The sequence below is a fragment of the Borostomias antarcticus genome, assembly GCF_949987555.1.
Source record: "Borostomias antarcticus genome assembly, chromosome: 10".
NCBI classification, from domain to species: domain Eukaryota; kingdom Metazoa; phylum Chordata; class Actinopteri; order Stomiiformes; family Stomiidae; genus Borostomias; species Borostomias antarcticus.
The window spans coordinates 24,470,458-24,487,766 of NC_140243.1; the positions used below are offsets into that span (position 1 = coordinate 24,470,458).

At 48.1% G+C, this 17,309-nt stretch overlaps 1 pseudogene across 1 annotated transcript; it reads left to right on the forward strand.

Annotated features, from left to right (window-relative positions):
• Positions 1-3,052: 3,052 nt before the first annotated feature.
• On the forward strand, positions 3,053-16,149 carry LOC311314322 (tripartite motif-containing protein 16-like; annotated as a pseudogene). Its single transcript, XR_014631353.1, has 12 exons — positions 3,053-3,071; positions 3,703-4,287; positions 4,588-4,683; positions 9,162-9,299; positions 9,415-9,474; positions 9,635-9,708; positions 12,620-13,220; positions 13,516-13,611; positions 14,615-14,848; positions 15,035-15,194; positions 15,447-15,506; positions 15,626-16,149. The product of XR_014631353.1 is annotated as a tripartite motif-containing protein 16-like (transcript).
• The last annotated feature ends 1,160 nt before the right edge of the window (positions 16,150-17,309 follow it).

Sequence of the window (17,309 nt, forward strand, 5' to 3'; positions counted from 1 at the left end):
ACACACAACCATACACAAAAACACGCAACTATACATTCTCTGTCATTGCACATTCCCATATTGCACATGAAATGTATTGAATCACAGATCATTTTATTGCTGCACTGAGTGTGGATATTGCTGTTGGGTAAAAACTGTTTTTGAGTGTGTTTGTTCTTGTTTTGAATGATCTGTACCGCCTGCCGGACGGCAACAGTTAAAGCAGTGAGTGTCCGGGGTGAGAAGTGTCCTTAGTGATGTTCTGGGCTTTTTTCAGGCAGCGGGAACTGTGAAGGTCTCCCAGTGTGAGGAGAGGGCGTCCCACGATCTTCTCGGCCGTGTTGAAGACCCTCTGGAGCGCTTTCCTCTGGGCCACCGTGCAGCTGGTGTTCAGTACCACACACAGATGCAGTATGTCAGTATGCTCTCTATGGAGCATCTGTAGAAGGACACCAGCAGTCTCTCTCTGAGACGTTATTCCTCCTGAGCACCCTCAGAAAGTGCAGTCTCTGCTGGGCCTTTTTCTGCAGAGCAGAGGTGTTCACACTCCAGGTCAGGCCCTCCTCAATGTGGACTCCCAGGAAGAGGACGTCAGTCACCTTCTCCACACAGTCCCCGTTGATGGTCAGTGGTGGAATGTGCCTTTTATTTTTCCTGTAGTCTATGATGAGCTCCTTGGTCTTTGCGGTGTTGAGGAGCAGGTTGTTCTCTCTGCACCACGCTGACAGCTGCTCCACCTCGTCCCTGTAGGCGGACTCATCCCCTCCTGAGATGAGCCCTACCCCCGTGGTGTCGTCCCCAAACTTTACCATGGTGTTGCTGTGGTGGGCGGGGGTGCAGTCGTGTGTGTGGAGGGTGTTCAGTAGGGGGCTCAGGACGCAACCCTGTGGTGCGCCAGTACTGATACTGAGAGTTGTGGATGTGTGAAGGCCCACTCTGACCCTCTGGCTGCGGCCAGACAGGGAGCTGCTGATCCACATGCAGATGGAGTGTGGAAGTCCCAGATCCCTCAGTTTGTCCACCAGTTTGTGGGGGAGGATGGTGTTAAACGCTGAACTGTAGTCTAGGAAGAGCATCCGCACGTAGCTCCCCTGCTTCTCCAGGTGGGCTAATGCTGCGTGGACGGCCGTGGCTACGGCGTCCTCTGTTGATCTCTTCTCCCTATAAGCAAACTGGTGGGGGTCAAAGCTACGTGGGAGGAGTGATGTGATGTAGTCCCTGACCAGTTTTTCAAAGCATTTCATCACCATTGGTGTGAGTGCTACTGGCCTGTAGTGGTTGAGGCCGGAGATGTGGGGTTTCTTGGGCAGGGGGACGATAGTGGAGGATTTCAGACAGGGTGGGACAGTGGACTGGGCTGAGGACCGGTTGAAAATCCTTGTGAAGACTCCAGCCAGCTGAGCCACGCAGTCCTTCAGCACACCTCCGGGGACGCCGTCGGGTCCAGCAGCCTTCCTCGGGGACACGGGCCGCAGCGCGCTCCTCCCCTGGTGCTCCTCTGTTGTGGGGGCGGGGCCGCTGTGGGGCGTGGCGTGGGGTGTGGCCTCTGGTGGCTTTACCTCAAAGCGTGCAAAGAAGAGGTTGAGCTCTTCTGCCAGCGAGGCGTCACCTTCGGCTGCTCCGAGGTCGGTCTTCTAGTTGGTGAGATGCTGGACTCTCTGCCACACCTGCCTGGTGTTGGTGCTGTCCAGGTGGTCCTCAATCCTCCTCCTGTAGTCGGACTTGACCTCTCTGACCCCCCTCTTCAGGTTAGCTCTGACCTCTCTGACCCCCCTCTTCAGGTTAGCTCTGACCTCTCTGACCCCCCTCTTCAGGTTAGCTCTGACCTCTCTGACCCCCCTCTTCAGGTTAGCTCTGACCTCTCTGACCCCCCTCTTCAGGTTAGCTCTGGCCGTGCTGTAGTGAGCCCTGTCGCCCGCCCTGTAGGCGTTGCTCCTCTCTCTTACCAGCTGCTGGACCTTCCGAGTCTTCCAGGGCTTCTGGTTGGGATCGACCCGGATGCTTTTGTCCACCGTGAAAATGCCTATGAAGAACATCATGTAGCACAGTACACAGAACACGAACATGTGTGTGATGTATGACAGAAGAACCTGTAATGTCATTTATTTGTCCGACCATGGTGTGCCTGAGATAAAGGACAAAAGAGAAATGAATGTAATGTAAGTGCCAGAAGGTTACCAACTTAAAACTACATGAGATAACTCGGCACTTTGGCAGCCCCTCTGGTCGTGATAAAATCGGCACTGCGTTTTAAGAACCACACTTCCCACAATCCCCCACTAACTCGCTGTAGAGAAATGAATGTAATGTAAGAGCCAGAGGGTTACCAAGTCAAATCAGCTGTGTGGCTGTGAGTGTAGCCATCACAGGAGGAGAGGAGAGGAGAGGAGAGGAGAGGAGAGGAGAGGAGAGGAGAGGAGAGGAGAGGAGAGGAGAGGAGAGGAGAGGAGAGGAGAGGAGAGGAGAGGAGAGGAGAGGAGAGGAGAGGACAGGAGAGGAGAGGAGAGGAGAGGAAGAGGAAGAGGAGACGGGGGGATGAATTTAATATCAGTGCGTCAAAGGGAGGAGATGTCATGGCGTGAGGAGGGAGGAAGGGGTACACAGGGATTCAGAGATGCCATTCACAGCGCATAAGCACGTTGAAGGAATTGAAGAGCACCATCAGTTCCCAGTATCTTCTGAGGATGGGACGGGTGGTAAACCAGCGTGATGAACAGCGAAACCAGACATGTGAGGTCAAAGTTCAAAGACAGTTTAAATAGGCAAAGGTCAAAGACTATTTAAATGCTGGTTGGCTGTTCCTACTGATTAATAGTCCGTAACCCAAAGTGAAACATTTTCAATAAATATAGATACATGTGGAATATTTTCTATGGTGTACTTTCTTAATGCTATTGGAAATTAACATTAAATATGAAAAACAAATGTGTTGTGTTGTACAATACTGGCATTAAGGCATAGCGCAACGCAGTTCTATATCCAGTTACGCCACTAGGTGGCAATCTAAGTTCAGACTATTGGTTGTTCCACATTGTGAGTAACGATAGAATATAATACAGAAAGTGAAGTGAAAATGTACCGCGAAAATGATGGTGAATAAACCATGCTAGCAGCTCATGTTGTTTTCTGTTTTCCTGCCTACATTACACCGGCCAACCCTACACAATGCTTTTCTTACATGTCGTCTTGTTTTATCTGTACAACAGATCAGGTTTGGTGCATTTTCTGACTGTTTTGCTTCTGATAAATCTGCATTTGCTTTCTAAACGCTCTCTACATCGATCAAACTAGAGTTGATGAGCAGGAATACACACAGGACACAGGGATTCAGTACTTTAGAACATGAACAAGATATTTAATATTGCAACAGTTCATATGTGAAGGGTTAATCCCTTCAAGCAGACACCTGACCTCAGTTGAAATGAACAATCATCACTATGTAGATATTTTTTGTTGGAAATATAAAGCAAAGGACAAAACAATTACAAATCTCCTTTCTTCTTTTTTTCTCTCTCTTTCTCTCTCTCTCTCTCTCTCTCTCTCTGTCTCTCTAAACCACGCCCCCTGGCAGAACCAGGAAATCCCTTGCTCCTCCCAGTACTCACTCTCTATTCCTAGAAAACGAAAGTGTTCTCTCCGTCTCTCTCGCTCTCTTTCTTTTTGTCTCTCAAACTCTTATCTCTCTGCGTCTGTGAGTAAGTGACTGTGTCCCTCACACACCAGTTCTGTTAGACCAGGATCAGTTCTAGTGTTCTGTCTGTCTGGACCTCTTAAAGGATCCAGTCGCCCTCCACTGTGGTCACAGCTACTGTAGCAGCTGTATCGAGAACTGCTGGGACAAGGATGAACAGAAGGGAATCTACAGCTGCCCCCAGTGCAGACGGAGCTTCACTCCAAGGCCTGCCTTGATGAGGAACTCCATGCTGGCTGAGGTGGTGGAGAAGCTGAAGGAGACAGGAGGAGCCCGGGCCACCCCCTCTGAGCTGACCAGCCCAGCTGGGTCAGAGTTGGTGACCTGTGACCTCTGCACCGGGACCAGGAAGCGGAGCGCCCACATGTCCTGTCTGGTGTGTCTGGTGTCCTACTGTGAGACTCACCTCCATCCCCACTACCAGGTTCCTGTTCTGAAGAAGCACAAGCTGGTCAAAGCCACGTGTGAACTGCAAGAGAGGATCTGCTCGAGTCACAAAAAAGCTGCTGGATGTCTTCTGTCGGACAGACCAGCAGTGTATCTGTTATCTGTGTACCATGGATGCACATAAAGGCCATGATACGGTGTCAGCCACAGCCGAGAGGGCAGAGAAACAGGTAAGACCTGACCAGGTCAGAAAGCACATTGTGTTGCCTCTGTGTATGAAGTGCGCTATACAAATGAAGTTTGATTTGATTTGATTTGATTTAGGTTAATTGGAATGAACATTGAATCAAGATGACAGAAACAGGGTTGTTTTTCATCCATGTTTTTTGAAGGGGATAAAAGGTCTTCAGTGCATGAGATCTGAATAGGTTACGGCTAAAATATATTTAAAAAATAGGAATATATCAACCCAAAATACTGAAATAATAATTTGACAGATGTTTTGTTGTAATTTGTGTGTTTATCTCCAGAGCAAGCTGGGTCTGAGTCAGCAGAAAGTCCAGCAGAAAGTCCAGGAGAGAGAGAAGGAGCTGAAGGAGGTCCAGCAGGCTGTGGAGTCTCTCCAGGTCAGCATCAGGATGTCAGCTACTCTAGCTATGGTGGAGGGAGATACCTGGCCTTGTGAAACCATCCTGAACTCACCAGCTCTCTTTCAGTTTTCCTCCGCAGATCAGGATGGTGGTAATATTGATACCGTGTTGGAGAAACTCACGGCTATGCAAGACCAAGCTCGATAGAGAGACCCGTTACAGATCTGAGGACCAGGCTCGATAGAGAGACCCGTTACAGAGAGGAATGACCATCTGTTGTTCTTCTCCCTAATCTAATCAACTTTCTGCCTCCCACCCGGCCGTCAAGGCCGTTTCGCCCAAACTCCCCTGAAGATTCACAGGCTAAAGAGGCTCTGCACCCCCCCCCCCCTCCTCCCTTCCCTCCCCATGGACACCTGTTGTTGACTTTTGGTCTTGAGACTGATCGAGGGCGTCTCCATAGCAACCTGCTGTGTTATAGCTAAGACATTCCGGAGATTACGTCTCCACAGCCAGAGGCCTTCAGGCATACACACACACACATGGACTCAACTCATGGACTCAGAAACACACACACACACACAAACACGCACATCACACGCACCCCACCCCCTCCCCTCCCCTGCCCTCCCTCACCCCATCCCCCCACCTTTCACCCCCCCCCCCCCCTTTCCCTCCCATTACAGTACAGTGCTGTCAGGCTATTGGCCGCGCCTGATTGTATGGCTGCTTGTCGAGGCTGGCTGCCTGTATGGTAATTCCCTCCCCCCTCCCCTCCCCTGGTATTGTATTTTGTATGTCGTATTGTATTTTGTATGTCGCTCTTTCTTCCTTTTTATGTGTTATTTGTATTGTGAAGCGCTTTGTGCATTCGTGCTGTGAAAGGCGCTATATAAATAAAGTTTACTTACTTACTTACTTACTTACTTATGAGGCTAGGAGTTACCTGTAGGACAGTTATAACTGTCACATTCATGATTATTAGTTTCAGTTGAACTCTTTCTTTCTTTCTTTCTTTCTTTCTTTCTTTCTTTCTTTCTTTCTTTCTTTCTTTCTTTCTTTCTTTCTTTCTGTCTTTCTTTGTCCAGCGCTCTGGCCAGGCAGCAGAGCAGGACAGTGAGAGGATCTTCACTGAGCTGATCTGCTCCATTAAGAGAAGGCGCTCTGAGGTGAAGGAGCTGATCAGAGCCCAGCAGAGGGCAGCAGTGAGTGAGGCTGAAGGAGTGGTGGAGAGACTGGAGCAGGAGATAGCTGAGCTGAGGAGGAGAGACGCGGAGCTGGAGCTGCTCTCACACACAGAAGACCACATCCACTTCCTCCAGGTACAGTAGCTGGACTCTCCTGGTACCTGACATGTGAACATCAACTGGTTTGGTCTATTGATTAGGCAAGCGTATTGTGTACACTCGGTATGTGTTGCCTATCTCTCTCTTTCTCTTTCTCTCTCTCTCTCCCTCTCTCTTTCTCTCTCTCTCTCTCTCTCTCTCTCTCTCTCTCTCTCTCTCCAGAGTTACCAGTCTGTTTCCAGTCCCAGTGTATCTTCAGACCTCCCCAGCGTCTCTGTCCCTTCTCTTCAGTACTTCAGTGATGTGACTAAGGCTGTCTCTGAGCTGAGAGAGAAACTAGAGGACGTGATCAAGGGAGAGTGGTCCAGCATCTCCTTCACAGGTGTGTTGGAGGAGTTTTGAGAAAATGATTCTGTAAAAATATCACTAAAGTACGGAGAGCAACAAGTGATCCTGTCTCGTCCAATAAGAAACAATGTGACCAGAGGAAAGATTTTGGGTTCACAATGAAACACATTGAACACATCTGTGTGTGTGTGTGTGTGTGTGTGTGTGTGTGTGTGTGTGTGTGTGTGTGTGTGTGTGTGTGTGTGTGTGTGTGTGTGTGTGTGTGTGTGTGTGTGTCTCTTTAGTCTCTTTAGTGGGTGTGTTGTCTCCTCCAGAGCCCAGGACCAGAGCACATTTCTTACATTGTGAGTCTGTGAAGTCTCCACCTCTCTCTGTTGAATGATAAATCAACAATACCAGCTTTAAGGGGGACAGATGAACGGTCATGTTATTAACTCTGATCTATTCTCTGCTCTGTTCCCAGATTCCTGTCCGCTCACTCTGGACCCAAACACAGCACAGAGAAACCTCTCTCTGTCTGGGGAGAACAGGAAGGTGACATGTTCAAAGCAGATCCAGTCATATCCTGACCATCCAGACAGATTCACCTGCCACCCCCTGGTGCTGTGTAGAGAGGCTCTGTCTGGGCGCTGTTACTGGGAGGTGGAATGGGGAGGTGGTGTTCACATAGCAGTCTCATATAAAGACATCAGCAGAACAGAACGCAACTCCTCCTTGTTTGGTTTCAATAACAAGTCCTGGTGTTTAATGTGCTCTAGCGATGGTTACAGGTTATTTCATAATGATGTTGGGACTAAACTATCAGGCCCTCAGTCCTCCAGAGTAGGAGTGTACCTGGATCACAAGGCAGGTTCTCTGTCCTTCTACAGCGTCTCTGACACAGTGACCCTCCTCCACAAAGTCCAGACCACATTCACCCAGCCACTCTATCCAGGGTTTAGGTTTGGTAGTTATAATAACTGTGCAGAGATTAGTAAACTGTGGTAGAGGGAGGGGGATCCTTCGAGAGGATGGGGGGAGAGTAGGGGGGAGGAGATGAGGGGGGGGGGGGAAGGGGAAGAGGAGAGGAACGTAACGTTGCCTCTGGCTCAAGTTTGCAACCTCATGAAGCAGTGTTCAGACTAGATTCACCCAGCCACTCTATCCTGGGTTTGTATGCCTTAATGCAGTCATGGTTTTCTCAGTCATTTTGTTTTTATAGATTCAGCTGATAACTAATAATTGTTCTAGCATTGTACTTCAGGAGGCCTAATAGAAGGAAATCTTCAACCATCATTTGTTTATAATTGTTGAACTTTGGTTCTTTAATATTGTAATTTCAACTTGATCATTGTATACAATCATTTCATTTATAAACATCTATTATAAAATATGATATTGTTGATGAACTTTGATACTGTATAAGTGGTCTTTTTTCTCTGTATAATGACTGAATCAGGTATTCATGAATGTTGGTGTCCATCATCATCATCACCATCACCATCCTCACCAACATCATCGCATCATCATCATCATCATCATCATGGTGATGGTGTTCATGACTGCTGTTTAAATGATTGGTTAGTTGTTTTCTCTCCTACTGTTACCTAAGTGGCGTTTATATTTCATCCTGAAGTAAAAATTAAATAAAGGCATATGAAACTGAAAGACATCTCATTACTGTATGAAAATGTGTGGAATTTGCTCTTATTACTAAAACTCTTTCCCTCCCTTCCTCCCCATCCCCACCTTACATCCTTTCATCCTTCTCTCCGTCTTTCCATCTCTCTCTCTCTCTCTCTCTCTCTCTCCCCCCCTCTCTCTCTCTCTCTCCTTCTCTCTCAACCCCACCCCTCTCTCTCTCTCACTCTCTCCTTCTCTCTCAACCCCCCGACCCCTCTCTCTCTCTCCCTCTCTCTCTCTCTCTCTCCCCCCTCTCTCTCTCTCTCTCTCTCTCTCTCTCTCTCTCTCTCCTTCTTTCTCAACCCCCCACCCCCTCTCTCTCTCTCTCTCTCTCTCGCTCTCTCTCTGTCCAGCGCAATAAGAGTGGGAAAGCGAGCTAGCTCATGAGTTCACAACAACTAGCAGCAGCTTCAATAACATTGAATTGAATTGAATTGAACCCTTTATTGCCCCAGAGCGGAATTTGTTTAGCACACGTCAAGCATACATAAAACATTAAAATGTACGCCCATCACCAACACCGCAATGTCACCAACCACCATCATCGTCATCACCATCCTCACCAACATCATCATCATCACCATCCTCACCAACATCATCGTCATCACCATCCTCACCACCATCATCATCATCACCATCCTCACCAACATCATCATCATCATCATGGTGATGGTGTTCATGACTGCTGTTTAAATGATTGGTTAGTTGTTTTCTCTCCTACTGTTACCTAAGTGGCTGTTATATTTCATCCTGAAGTAAAGATTAAATAAAGGCATATGAAACTGAAAGACATCTCATTACTGTATGAAAATGTGTGGAATTTGCTCTTATTACTAAAACTCTTTCACTCCCTTCCTCCCCATCCCCACCTTACATCCTTTCATCCTTCTCTCCGTCTTTCCATCTCTCTCTCTCTCCAAATAAGTAAATAAATACAGATATGCCAAGTCAAACAAAAAGACACACACAACCATACACAAAAACACGCAACTATACATTCTCTGTCATTGCACATTCCCATATTGCACATGAAATGTATTGAATCACAGATCATTTTATTGCTGCACTGAGTGTGGATATTGCTGTTGGGTAAAAACCGTTTTTGAGTGTGTTTGTTCTTGTTTTGAATGATCTGTACCGCCTGCCTGACGGCAACAGTTCAAGCAGTGTGTGTCCGGGGTGAGAAGTGTCCTTAGTGATGTTCTGGGCTTTTTTCAGGCAGCGGGAACTGTGAATGTCTCCCAGTGTGAGGAGAGGGCGTCCCACGATCTTCTCGGCCGTGTTGAAGACCCTCTGGAGCGCTTTCCTCTGGGCCGCCGTGCAGCTGGTGTTCAGTACCACACACAGATGCAGTATGTCAGTATGCTCTCTATGGAGCATCTGTAGAAGGACACCAGCAGTCTCTCTCTGAGATGTTATTCCTCCTGAGCACCCTCAGAAAGTGCAGTCTCTGCTGGGCCTTTTTCTGCAGAGCAGAGGTGTTCACACTCCAGGTCAGGCCCTCCTCAATGTGGACTCCCAGGAAGAGGACGTCAGTCACCTTCTCCACACAGTCCCCGTTGATAGTCAGTGGTGGAATGTGCCTTTTCTTTTTCCTGTAGTCTATGATGAGCTCCTTGGTCTTTGCGGTGTTGAGGAGCAGGTTGTTCTCTCTGCACCACGCTGACAGCTGCTCCACCTCGTCCCTGTAGGCGGACTCATCCCCTCCTGAGATGAGCCCGACCCCCGTGGTGTCGTCCGCAAACTTTACCATGGTGTTGCTGTGGTAAGCTGGGGTGCAGTCGTGTGTGTGGAGGGTGTTCAGTAGGGGGCTCAGGACGCAGCCCTGTGGTGCGCCAGTACTGATACTGAGAGTTGTGGATGTGTGAAGGCCCACTCTGACCCTCTGGCTGCGGCCAGACAGGGAGCTGCTGATCCACATGCAGATGGAGTGTGGAAGTCCCAGATCCCTCAGTTTGTCCACGAGTTTGTGGGGGAGGATGGTGTTAAACGCTGAGCTGTAGTCTAGGAAGAGCATCCACACGTAGCTCCCCTGCTTCTCCAGGTGGGCTAATGCTGCGTGGACGGCCGTGGCTACGGCGTCCTCTGTTGATCTCTTCTTCCTATAAGCAAACTGGTGGGGGTCAAAGCTACGTGGGAGAAGTGATGTGATGTAGTCCCTGACCAGTTTTTCAAAGCATTTCATCACCATTGGTGTGAGTCCTACTGGCCTGTAGCGGTTCTGGCCGGAGATGTGGGGTTTCTTGGGCAGGGGGACGATAGTGGAGGTTTTCAGACAGGGTGGGACCGTGGACTGGGCTGAGGACCGGTTGAAAATCCTTGTGAAGACTCCAGCCAGCTGAGCCACGCAGTCCTTCAGCACACCTCCGGGGACGCCGTCGGGTCCAGCAGCCTTTCTCGGGGACACGGGCCGCAGCGCGCTCCTCCCCTGGTGCTCCTCTGTTGTGGGGGCGGGGCCGCTGTGGGGCATGGCGTGGGGTGTGGCCTCTGGTGGCTTTACCTCAAAGCGTGCAAAGAAGAGGTTGAGCTCTTCTGCCAGCGAGGCGTCACCTTCGGCTGCTCCGAGGTCGGTCTTCTAGTTGGTGAGATGCTGGACTCCCTGCCACACCTGCCTGGTGTTGGTGCTGTCCAGGTGGTCCTCGATCCTCCTCCTGTAGTCGGACTTGACCTCTCTGACCCCCCTCTTCAGGTTAGCTCTGACCTCTCTGGCCCCCCTCTTCAGGTTAGCTCTGACCTCTCTGACCCCCCTCTTCAGGTTAGCTCTGACCTCTCTGACCCCCCTCTTCAGGTTAGCTCTGACCTCTCTGACCCCCCTCTTCAGGTTAGCTCTGGCCTCTCTGACCCCCCTCTTCAGGTTAGCTATGGCCGTGCTGTAGTGAGCCCTGTCGCCCGCCCTGTAGTCGTTGCTCCTCTCTCTTACCAGCTGCTGGACCTTCCGAGTTGTCCAGGGCTTCTGGTTGGGATCGACCCGGATGCGTTTGTCCACCGTGAAAATGCCTATGAAGAACATCATGTAGCACAGTACACAGAACACGAACATGTGTGTGATGTATGACAGAAGAACCTGTAATGTCATTTATTTGTCCGACCATGGTGTGCCTGAGATAAAGGACAAAAGAGAAATGAATGTAATGTAAGTGCCAGAAGGTTACCAACTTAAAACTACATGAGATAACTCGGCACTTTGGCAGCCCCTCTGGTCGTGATAAAATCGGCACTGCGTTTTAAGAACCACACTTCCCACAATCCCCCACTAACTCGCTGTAGAGAAATGAATGTAATGTAAGAGCCAGAGGGTTACCAAGTCAAATCAGCTGTGTGGCTGTGAGTGTAGCCATCACAGGAGGAGAGGAGAGGAGAGGAGAGGAGAGGAGAGGAGAGGAGAGGAGAGGAGAGGAGAGGAGAGGAGAGGAGAGGAGAGGAGAGGAGAGGAGAGGAGAGGAGAGGAAGAGGAGACAGGGGGATGAATGTAATATCAGTGCGTCAAAGGGAGGAGATGTCATGGCGTGAGGAGGGAGGAAGGGGTACACGGGGATTCAGAGATGCCATTCACAGCGCACAAGCACGTTGAGGGAATTGAAGAGCACCATCAGTTCCCAGTATCTTCTGAGGATGGGACGGGTGGTAAACCAGCGTGATGAACAGCAAAACCAGACATGTGAGGTCAAAGTTCAAAGACAGTTTAAATAGGCAAAGGTCAAAGACTATTTAAATGCTGGTTGGCTGTTCCTACTGATTAATAGTCCGTAACCCAAAGTGAAACATTTTCAATAAATATAGATACATTTGGAATATTTTCTATGGTGTACTTTCTTAATGCTATTGGAAATGAACATTAAATATGGAAAACAAATGTGTTGTGTTGTACAATACTGGCATTAAGGCATAACGCAACGCAGTTCTATATCCAGTTACGCCACTAGGTGGCAATCTAAGTTCAGACTATTGGTTGTTCCACATTGTGAGTAATGTTAGAATATAATACAGAAAGTTAAGTGAAAATGTACCGCGAAAATGATGGTGAATAAACCATGCTAGCAGCTCATGTTGTTTTCTGTTTTCCTGCCTACATTACACCGGCCAACCCTACACAATGCTTTTCTTACATGTCGTCTAGTTTTATCTGTACAACAGATCAGGTTTGGTGCATTTTCTGACTGTTTTGCTTCTGATAAATCTGTGCATTTGCTTTCTAAACGCTCTCTACATCGATCAAACTAGAGTTGATGAGCAGGAATACACACAGGACACAGGGATTCAGTACTTTAGAACATGAACAAGATATTTAATATTGCAACAGTGCATATGTGAAGGGTTAATCCCTTCCAGCAGACACCTGACCTCAGTTGAAATGAACAATCATCACTATGTAGATATTTTTTGTTGGAAATATAAAGCAAAGGACAAAACAATTAGAAATCTCCTTTCTCTCTCTCTCTCTCTCTCTCTCTCTCTCTCTCTCTCTCTCTCTCTCTCTCTCTCTCTCTCTCTCTCTCTCTCTCTCTAAACCACGCCCCCTGGCAGAACCAGGAAATCCCTTGCACCTCCCAGTACTCACTCTCTATTCCTAGGAAACGAAAGTGTTCTCTCCGTCTCTCTCGCTCTCTTTCTTTTTGTCTCTCAAACTCTTATCTCTCTGCGTCTGTGAGTGAGTGACTGTGTCCCTGACACACCAGCATGGCCCAGCAGGGAGTTCTGTTAGACCAGGACCAGTTCTGCTGTTCTGTCTGTCTGGACCTCTTAAAGGATCCAGTCACCCTCCACTGTGGTCACAGCTACTGTAGCAGCTGTATCGAGGACTGCTGGGACAAGGATGAACAGAAGGGAATCTACAGCTGCCCTCAGTGCAGACAGAGCTTCACTCCAAGGCCTGCCTTGATGAGGAACTCCATGCTGGCTGAGGTGGTGGAGAAGCTGAAGGAGACAGGAGGAGCCCGGGCCGACCCCTCTGAGCTGACCAGCCCAGCTGGGTCAGAGTTGGTGACCTGTGACCTCTGCACCGGGACCAGGAAGCGGAGCGCCCACATGTCCTGTCTGGTGTGTCTGGTGTCCTACTGTGAGACTCACCTCCATCCCCACTACCAGGTTCCTGTTCTGAAGAAGCACAAGTTGGTCAATGCCACGTGTGAACTGCAAGAGAGGATCTGCTCGAGTCACAACAAGCTGCTGGATGTCTTCTGTCGGACAGACCAGCAGTGTATCTGTTATCTGTGTACCATGGATGCACATAAAGGCCATGATACGGTGTCAACCACAGCAGAGAGGGCAGAGAAACAGGTAAGACCTGACCAGGTCAGAAAGCACATTGTGTTGCCTCTGTGTATGAAGTGCGCTATACAAATGAAGTTTGATTTGATTTGATTTAGGTTAATTGGAATGAACATTGAATCAAGATGACAGAAACAGGGTTGTTTTTCATCCATGTTTTTTGAAGGGGATAAAAAGTCTTCAGTGCATGAGATCTGAATAGGTTACGGCTAAAATATATTTAAAAAATAGGAATATATCAACCCAAAATACTGAAATGATAATTTGACAGATGTTTTGTTGTAATTTGTGTGTTTATCTCCAGAGCAAGCTGGGTCTGAGTCAGCAGAAAGTCCAGCAGAGAGTCCAGGAGAGAGAGAAGGAGCTGAAGGAGGTCCAGCAGGCTGTGGAGTCTCTCCAGGTCAGCATCAGGATGTCAGCTACTCTAGCTATGGTGGAGGGAGATACCTGGCCTTGTGAAACCATCCTGAACTCACCAGCTCTCTTTCAGTTTTCCTCCGCAGATCAGGATGGTGGTAATATTGAAACCGTGTTGGAGAAACTCACGGCTATGCAAGACCAAGCTCGATAGAGAGACCCGTTACAGATCTGAGGACCAGGCTCGATAGAGAGACCCGTTACAGAGAGGAATGACCATCTGTTGTTCTTCTCCCTAATCTAATCAACTTTCTGCCTCCCACCCGGCCGTCAAGGCCGTTTCGCCCAAACTCCCCTGAAGATTCACAGGCTAAAGAGGCTCTGCACCCCCCCCCCCCTCCTCCCTTCCCTCCCCATGGACACCTCTTGTTGACTTTTGGTCTTGAGACTGATCGAGGGCGTCTCCATAGCAACCTGCTGTGTTATAGCTAAGACATTCCGGAGATTACGTCTCCACAGCCAGAGGCCTTCAGGCATACACACACACACACATGGACTCAACTCATGGACTCAGAAACACACACAAACACGCACATCACACGCACCCCACCCCCTCCCCTCCCCTGCCCTCCCTCACCCCATCCCCCCACCTTTCACCCCCCCCCCCCCCCTTTCCCTCCCATTACAGTACAGTGCTGTCAGGCTATTGGCCGCGCCTGATTGTATGGCTGCTTGTCGAGGCTGGCTGCCTGTATGGTAATTCCCTCCCCCCTCCCCTCCCCTGGTATTGTATTTTGTATGTCGTATTGTATTTTGTATGTCGCTCTTTCTTCCTTTTTATTTGTTATTTGTATTGTGAAGCGCTTTGTGCATTCGTGCTGTGAAAGGCACTATATAAATAAAGTTTACTTACTTACTTACTTACTTACTTACTTACTTACTTACTTATGAGGCTAGGAGTTACCTGTAGGACAGTTATAACTGTCACATTCATGATTATTAGTTTCAGTTGAACTCTTTCTTTCTTTCTTTCTTTCTTTGTCCAGCGCTCTGGCCAGGCAGCAGAGCAGGACAGTGAGAGGATCTTCACTGAGCTGATCTGCTCCATTGAGAGAAGGCGCTCTGAGGTGAAGGAGCAGATCAGAGCCCAGCAGAGGGCAGCAGTGAGTGAGGCTGAAGGAGTGGTGGAGAGACTGGAGCAGGAGATAGCTGAGCTGAGGAGGAGAGACGCGGAGCTGGAGCTGCTCTCACACACAGAAGACCACATCCACTTCCTCCAGGTACAGTAGCTGGACTCTCCTGGTACCTGACATGTGAACATCAACTGGTTTGGTCTATTGATTAGGCAAGCGTATTCTGTACACTCGGTATGTGTTTCCTATCTCTCTCTTTCTCTCTCTCTCTCCCTCTCTCTTTCTCTCTCTCTCTCTCTCTCTCTCTCTCTCTCTCTCTCTCTCTCTCTCCAGAGTTACCAGTCTGTTTCCAGTCCCAGTGTATCTTCAGACCTCCCCAGCGTCTCTGTTCCTTCTCTTCAGTTCTTCAGTGATGTGACTAAGGCTGTCTCTGAGCTGAGAGAGAAACTAGAGGACGTGATCAAGGGAGAGTGGTCCAGCATCTCCTTCACAGGTGTGTTGGAGGAGTTTTGAGAAAATGATTCTGTAAAAATATCACTAAAGTACGGAGAGCAACAAGTGATCCTGTCTCGTCCAATAAGAAACAATGTGACCAGAGGAAATATTTGGGGTTCACAATGAAACACATTGAACACATCTGTGTGTGTGTGTGTGTGTGTGTGTGTGTGTGTGTGTGTGTGTGTGTGTGTGTGTGTGTGTGTGTGTGTGTGTGTGTGTGTGTGTGTGTGTGTGTGTGTGTGTAAAGTCTCTTTAGTGGGTGTGTTGTCTCCTCCAGAGCTCAGGACCAGAGCACATTTCTTACATTGTGAGTGTCTGAAGTCTCCACCTCTCTATGTTGAATGATAAATCAACAATACCAGCTTTAAGGGGGACAGATGAACGGTCATGTTATTAACTCTGATCTGGTCTCTGCTCTGTTCCCAGATTCCTGTCCGCTCACTCTGGACCCAAACACAGCATACAAAACCCTCTCTCTGTCTGGGGAGAACAGGAAGGTGACATGTTCAAAGCAGATCCAGTCATATCCTGACCATCCAGACAGATTCACCATCTACTTCCAGGTGCTGTGTAGAGAGGCTCTGTCTGGGCGCTGTTACTGGGAGGTGGAATGGGGAAATTGTGTTCACATAGCAGTCTCATATAAAGACATCAGCAGAACAGAGAGCAACTCCTCCTGGTTTGGTAACAATAACAAGTCCTGGTGTTTAATGTGCTCTAGCGATGGTTACAGGTTATTTCATAATAATGTTGAGACTAATGTATCAGGCCCTCAGTCCTCCAGAGTAGGAGTGTACCTGGATCACAAGGCAGGTTCTCTGTCCTTCTACAGCGTCTCTGACACAGTGACCCTCCTCCACAAAGTCCAGACCACATTCACCCAGCCACTCTATCCAGGGTTTAGGTTGTGTAGTTATAATTACTGTGCAGAGATTAGTAAACTGTGGTAGAGGGAGGGGGATCCTTCGAGAGGATGGGGGGAGAGTAGGGGGGAGGAGATGAGGGGGGGGGGGGGCAGGGGAAGAGGAGAGGAACGTAACGTTGCCTCTGGCTCAAGTTTGCAACCTCATGAAGCAGAGTTCAGACTAGATTCACCCAGCCACTCTATCCTGGGTTTGTATGCCTTAATGCAGTCACGGTTTTCTCAGTCATTTTGTCTTTATAGTTTCAGCTGATTACTAATAATTGTTCTAGCATTGTACTTCAGGAGGCCTAATAGAAGGAAATCTTGTGCCATCATTTGTTTATAATTGTTGAACTTTGGTTCTTTAATATTGTAATTTCAACTTGATCATTGTATATAATACTTTTGTCTTAGATTCATTTATAAACATCTATTATAAAGGATGATATTGTTGATGAACTTTGATACTGTATAAGTGGTCTTTTTTCTCTGTATAATGACTGAATCAGGTATTCATGAATGTTGGTGTTCATGACTGCTGTTTAAATGATTGGTTAGTTGTTTTCTCTCCTACTGTTACCTAAGTGGCTGTTATATTTCATCCTGAAGTAAAGATTAAATAAAGGCATATGAAACTGAAAGACATCTCATTACTGTATGAAAATGTGTGGAATTTGCTCTTATTACTAAAACTCTTTCCCTCCCTTCCTCCCCGTCCCCACCTTACATCCTTTCATCCTTCTCTCCGTCTTTCCATCTCTCTCTCTCTCTCTCTCTCTCTCTCTGTTTGGCTGTTGTTTTTCCCCTTCCATCTCTGCACCCTATCACTATCATAATTACTATGTGTAAACATTTTGTAATAGATTCTGGTTAAACTATGAATCACTGCGTTCTTGTTTATGGCAAAAAAAAACATACAAAACATCTTACAACAACCAGGCCAGGTCCAGCCTGGCTCATGTGCGTGGCTGGCTTGTTTCTTTTCAGGACTGGTAGGACGGAAGCTAGTCATGCCACTGGAATAGCTGTGAATTGAAATGACATGAAATAATGTCTGATAAATTAAGATAGGTCTTGTCACCTGGACACATCAGTTCCAATGCTTCCAATGCTAATCCAGCACACTAAGAGTGGGATAGCCAGCTAGCTCATGAGTTCATAACAACTAGCAGCAGCTTCCATAACATTAATGGTAGTGGTCAGAGG